A 7,013-nucleotide genomic window follows, 5' to 3' on the forward strand; every position below is an offset into this window, starting at 1 on the left:
GCCTCTCACTTGGGGCCCCGTTAGGCTTAAGTGCTCTATGGAATACAATTGGTGCATGGGAATCATTCCCAAGGATCAAAAATATGATCCAACACTGACTGGCTAACCTGCAGGAGCACCTATTCACGTAGGCCATGTCCCTCAAATTATTTCACCAACCTCTGATCATCCAGGTGATTTTGAAACTCAAAGAGTGCCTTAGAGTGGTCATCTTTCTAGGTTGGCAACTAAATTCTCCCGATAGAAGATACTGCAGGCCACCAGCAAATCACCAGTGTAACTTTCTTCTTTAAACCGGTGTTCCTGCTTCCCATCTCACTCATTCTCTCATGTTTAGCCCTGACATTGGCTACTGATTCTTCTGCCTCTTAGTCCTTGACATTTGCTAATGAGTCTTCGGTTTCTCAATTCCTGGCTTCCTTTTGGACTATTCTACTGTCTGATATTTCATGTACTATAAATGTTTAAGTTTTGTTTACAATATTTTATCTTTATTCCTGCTATTGGGATCCACTGTTCTATATTATTATCAGAATATTACAATTTATTCAAAGCCTTACACTCGGATTGGCTACTGGTTGGTCTAATCTTCTGTAAGTTCTAATACTCGGATTGGCTACAGATTGATCTGGTCGTCTATGTTTTTTAATGCTCTGATTGGCTACAGGTTCTGTAGATTTTGGATGCTTTGATTTGGATACAGATTGCACTAGTTCTGTGACTTTTCTAATGCTCAGCTTGTCTACAGATTGGTCTAGTCCTGAGAATGATCTTATGCTCTGATTGGCTACAGATTGGTCTAGTCCTTAGAATGATCTAATGCTCTGATTGGCTACAGGTTGGTCTAGTCCTGAGAATGTTCTAGTGCTCTGATTGGCTACAGGTTGGTCTAGTCCTGATAATGTTCTAGTGCTCTGATTGGCTACATGTTGGTCTAGTCCTGAGAATGTTCTAATGCTCTGATTGGCTATAGATTAATGTAGTCCAGTACATTTTATAATCATCTGATTAGCTACAGGTTGGCCTGGATCATATGTTCTAATGCTCCAATTTGCAACATGTTGGTCTAGTCAGATGAGTGTTCTACTGATCTGATTGGGTACAGGTTGGTCTAGCTCTATGAATGTCTTAATTATCTGATTTGGATACAGTTTGCACTTGTCCTGTAAATGTTATAATGTATTGCATTGTCCAGTTCTAATGCTCTAATTGACAACATGTTTTTCTAACCCAATGAATTTTCTAGTGATCTGATTGGCTACAGGTTGGTTTAGTCCTGTGAATGTTGGAGTTAGCACTTGTTTCCCAGTGAAACACAAATACAATACATCTAGATATCTTATCATGTAATATAAATTTATCTGGTGATATCTGCATGGCGTATAGTATCTGCTCATACCCAGGGCCGCCGAGAGGGGGGGGGAGCGGGTACATTTTACCCGGGCCCGGGCTCGCCGGGGGGCCCGGGCCGGTCCTTCACTACTATTTTTTTATTTTTTTTTAAACATTTTTTTCTTGTGTTTTTTTTTTTTTCATTTTTCATTTCTTCTATTTTTATTTTTTCTCCGGGGGGGGGGGGGGGGGGGAGGGGGTCTGTTTCGTTCGTTGGTGGGGGGAGCTGAGAAAAAAAAAAGAAAATATATACTCACCACGTGATCGCGGCGCCGCGTCCCTCCTCTCCTGTCTTCTCTAGTCACACTGACTGTTGGGCGTGACATCATCAAGTCACGCCCAACAGTCAGTGAGGAGCGCCGCAGCCAGACACAGGACAGGACCAAGCAAGCAGCATGAAGAAAGAAAAGAAGACAGAATAAAAGAAAAGAAAGAAGCTAAGAAAAGGTAAGTAAAGATAGACTGAAAATAATAATCTGGGGGATTATATATATATATAAATAATAACTGTATAGGCCCTTAATCCAGAGGTAGAAAGCTGTGTGCTTATAAAAACACATGAGACACCTATGGGAACAATTATATCCGCTTGGTCTTAAGCAAGCTTCATTTTAGTTAAATACATAATCACAGTTCTTTATATGTGATCCAGTATATTTATGTAGTGCAATTAGGTATCCAAATCAGCAGGACATAGTAGTTGCAAAAATGTTAATTTGCCTCTTAAATACTCTTTTTCAACAAATAATAACTTCTAAAGCCTAAAAATATGAGTAGGGATAGATGTTAAGAACTACATGTAACATAAAAAATTTTTTATTGTGCAATTGATCAATACAATAAAAATAGATAAATCTTTGAAAATCCTTGAATATCAGGGACAGTGGGGACCTATGGGAAAGCTTGGTCTGTGATCTTGAAAGTGGACAACGCCCCCCAATGTATGACCACACCCCCGAATTTATTTTGCGGCGCCATTTAGGCTAGCTACGCCCCCACGACACATTGACATGCCCCCAAATGTATGACCACACCCCCGTAATTGCTTGCGCCGCCGCTAGGCGGCGCAAACATTTTTGGGCTTACTCGACTATGAGGGGGCCCCCATGAATTTGTTGTACCGGGGCCCTGAATTCCTCTTGGCAGCCCTGCTCATACCACATTATTATTCCATTAGTGCAACACATTAATTGAAGAAAGTTCAGGTTAATTCTAGTTCTGCTATGTATATATTATAATGTTTGCAGACATGAGCTGTGTGCATTTGCTGACTGACCCACATACATACAATGTTATATATAAACCAGTGTGAACCATCTGGCTGGTACACACGACGAGCCAAGGACGTAGTCAACTGACAAGGGCAAATCTGCAGCCACTGACAAGCAAGGACACAACATATCGATTCCACTAACCTGAAAACACATTATATAACATAGAACACTTTCCTATACATTAGTCAGATTACTAGAGATACTAAAATCTATATTAAAAAGTAAATCATTTTTTACTCGCTGGTAACATTCACAGATTGAATCCTGGCTAGAAAAGTAGCTTTAGAGCATTAGGAGGGACACCATTAATGCAATATATAAGGCAAAAATAAAGTTGCAAAAGTAGACAAACAAAATATGAATCAAAAAATTGCGCCATATGTAGTAGACGTGTTCTGTGACTTTGTGTGAAAATTTTGTCATTTTACTATATAGAGTAATCTTTCAAAACCATTGAGCATTGTGCCATGTGAGTACTGTAACTTTGATGGGTGAGAAGTGGGTACCTATGCAATCACCAACCAATTACTCACTTATCAGTGCAAGCAATGTACATGCCACATTCACCTGTTTTCTGTGAGATCCTCTATGAACCAGAACCCTTGTTATATATACCAAGAGCAGACAGAACCTTGGGTTCTCCGCTGCCCACCAGCTATTCTTACACATGTCCCCCTGCCCACCGGCTACTCTTACACATGTCCCCCTGCCCCCCAGCTACTCTTACACATGTCCCCCTGCCCACCAGCTACACTTACACATGTCCCCCTGCCCACCAGCTATTCTTACACATGTCCCCCTGCCCACCAGCTATTCTTACACATGTCCCCCTGCCCACCAGCTATTCTTACACATGCCACCATCAGCTTTTGTCACAAATGCCACCTTCATTCTACCAGCTTTTTTCACACATGTCCCCCTGCCCACCAGCTTTTGTCGCATAAGCCCCTTCCCCACCAATTTCTGTAGCCCACTCCCCCCCCCCATTTCCTGCAGCCCTCTTTCCCTCCACCCCCATTCTCTCCAGCCCCTCTCTTAAGGTTTACCGTAGCCCTCTCTGCCCCCATTTGCTCCAGCCCTCTCTCCATTCATTTTATTGTAAATACCTTTTCTTCTCTTCTTATTGTCCTCATCTCCACTTCTTCTTCCTTCCTGGAGCCTCTTGGCTTCGCTCCACTGGCAGCGTCGTAATGTCACAGCGCTGCCAAGAGCCTGGCGTGGGAGCGATGCGGAGAAACCTTTTGGCAGCGCTGCCTTTCATTACACCCAGGGACACCCGGCAACATGGGGAAATAGCAGGAGGACGATCGCAGCAATCGCTCGGCCCGCACAGCCTAACTAACAATATCTCAGTCAGAAGGGTTCAACTTCTTTATCTAAAACTTATCTAATAACTAATTACCTAATAAACCTTACAAGACTAAAGTAACAAAACACATATCAGGTCACTGCACACAGACAGATAATAGACAGAAAATGTTCTTCTACTTTGTTAAAATCTACACAAAAAGAAACATTATTAAATTGTCACAAACAAACCAGAAAGTACAATGTAAAGATAATACTGGCCCATGTTCTGCTTGTCTATCATTACTAAGATATAAACTCAGACAAACATCCCAAACACTAATCTACAAAGTGCAATGTCCCCTGGCAGGCGGAGAGTCCAGTCAGTGCCAATATTTTAGTGATAAATCAAGTTCATTGACACCATTTGTATTGTTGTATAACAGATAATAAGTACTTATAAAATCTGGCAGACATTATAATCACATGGCTCAGAGATGAGTCCTGCACGCAGAAAGGTCATTATATGGTTATCAAATCGATCACAATTTAGGCCGTATGTTTTTTACACAAGTAATTATGTTGACACAAGTCAAACCAGTGACAATTACTAAATGTGTTACTACTACAAAGGTTTACACCGCATTATTCTCATTGTGACACACAATCATGGCAAACAACTAATGTTAGCTAAGTATTAGGTAGGTTCTTCAAGTTTAAATGATACTCTATAGCAATTGTGTTTGTAACTCACGAAATAAAAGCTTTTTGTACAAGTTGAACTTAAGGTTCTGATGGGTGTGTCTAATGGGTGTGTATAAGGGGGCGTATCTGAGGGGTGTGTCTAAAGTGTGTGTTTGAGGGGCGTGTCTGAGGGGTGTGTCTAATGGGTGTGTATGAGGGGCGTGTCTGAGGGGTGTGTCTAAAGTGTGTGTTTGAGGGGCATGTATGAGGGGTGTGTCTAATGGGTGTGTATGAGGGGCGTGTCTGAGGGGTGTGTCTAAAATGTGTGTTTGAGGGGCATGTATGAGGGGTGTGTCTAATGGGTGTGTATGAGGGGCGTGTCTGAGGGTGTGCTTCATGGGTGTGTATGAGGGGCGTGTCCGAGGGGTGTGTCTAATGGGTGTGTAGGAGGGTCATGTCTGAGGGGTGTGTCTAATGGGTGTGTATGAGGGGCGTGTCTGAGGGTGTGCCTCATAGGTGTGTTTGAGGGGCGTGTCTGAGTGGTGTGTCTAATGGGTGTGTATGAGGGGCGTGTCTGAGGGGTGTGTCTAATGGGTGTGTATAAGGGGGCGTGTCTGAGGGGTGTGGCTAAAGTGTGTGTATGAGGGGCATATCTGAGGGGTGTGCCTAATGGGTGTGTATAAGGGGGCGTGTCTGAGGGGTGTGTCTAATGGGTGTGTACGAGGGGCGTGTCTGAGGGGTGTGTCTAAAGTGTGTGTTTGAGGGGCATGTCTGAGGGGTGTGTCTAATGGGTGTGTATGAGGGGCGTGTCTGAGGGTGTGCCTCGTGGGTGTGTATGAGGGGCGTATCTGCGGGGTATGTCTAATGGGTGTGTATGAGGGTCGTGTCTGAGGGGGTGGGTCTAATGGGTGTGTACGAGGGGCGTGTCTGAGGGGTGTGTCTAAAGTGTGTGTTTGAGGGGCATGTATGAGGGGTGTGTCTAATGGGTGTGTATGAGGGGCGTGTCTGAGGGGTGTGTCTAAAGTGTGTGTTTGAGGGGCATGTATGAGGGGTGTGTCTAATGGGTGTGTATGAGGGGCGTGTCTGAGGGGTGCGTCTAAAGTGTGTGTTTGAGGGGCATGTCTGAGGGGTGTGTCTAATGGGTGTGTATGAGGGGCGTGTCTGAGGGTGTGCCTCATGGGTGTGTATGAGGGGCGTATCTGAGGGGTGTGTCTAATGGATGTGTATGAGGGTCGTGTCTGAGGGGTGTGTCTAATGGATGTGTGTATAAGGGGCGTGTCTGAGTGGTGTGTCTATTGTATATTCTCAGGTTTTTCTCTTCTTTGTGCACTTTTGAATCATATATATTAATTTTGACATTCTTTTATAGTGCATATATGAAAAACATTTTTTTTTGAACTTTACCTTCATTATGTAGTTTATGATAATATCTTTTCATGTGCCATTTATTTTCCAAATTCTTAATATAATGGTCCAAAATGGCACATTAATAACTAATTATATTAGATTAAGACTTTGTTGGTTAATATTATTTCCTTATGGCCCTATTTATATGTGTTTTTTCAACTTTACAGATATATGTACCAGCTTTTATGAATCTGCATTTTATCAGCTAGTATGAATGACCGACCATTTTCAAATAAACTACTAAACTGGAACTGTTTGTCCGACACAAGTGAAGTGGTCAATTGGTCCAGCTGACGCATGCTTCATACATTCATTTATTACTATATAATGTTGCAGTAATAATAATAGAATAATGTTCAAATAGGTGATATAGCTTCATGAGGTAGTCTGAACAAAGGCGAAATGCGTAGAGTTCATCAAGTGGAAATCTTCTCATTCCTGGGTATTTGAATACTAATCCTATTTCCCCTGTCTAGAATGTTATTCCTAGTGTCTCTATGAGGCAAAAGGGACATCAGGTCCTTACCATTCAAGAACCCAGCAGATTGGGACTGTAAAGAAACAATCAGTCCTGGACACGTCCGTCCGTCCCCCCCCCCCCCACGATGAGAAATAGAGAGGGAGATTCCTATTATGTACTAAGTTCTCCGCATTGTTTTATACTGTTTGAAGCGACTTTCCCAAGAGATGATGTTTTGTACAGTTCACTGCTAACAAGATTGCAATTTGGATTACCTATCAGCATATTTTTAAGTTATCAAAAGAATATTTTAACATGTGAAATATGTTTTATATACAATGTTTTTTATCCCCATATCTCTTCCCAGCTTATAAACATTTATACACATCAGAGAAAAATATTATATATATATATATATATTATTTATACACATCATTTTAACTATTTCTACGCTGGAGAAGCCATTTGGCACATGCACCTTGCTATTTAAATGAACTCTCTAGCTATGT

The sequence above is a fragment of the Mixophyes fleayi genome, chromosome 6 (genome assembly GCF_038048845.1).
Source record: "Mixophyes fleayi isolate aMixFle1 chromosome 6, aMixFle1.hap1, whole genome shotgun sequence".
Taxonomy (NCBI): domain Eukaryota; kingdom Metazoa; phylum Chordata; class Amphibia; order Anura; family Limnodynastidae; genus Mixophyes; species Mixophyes fleayi.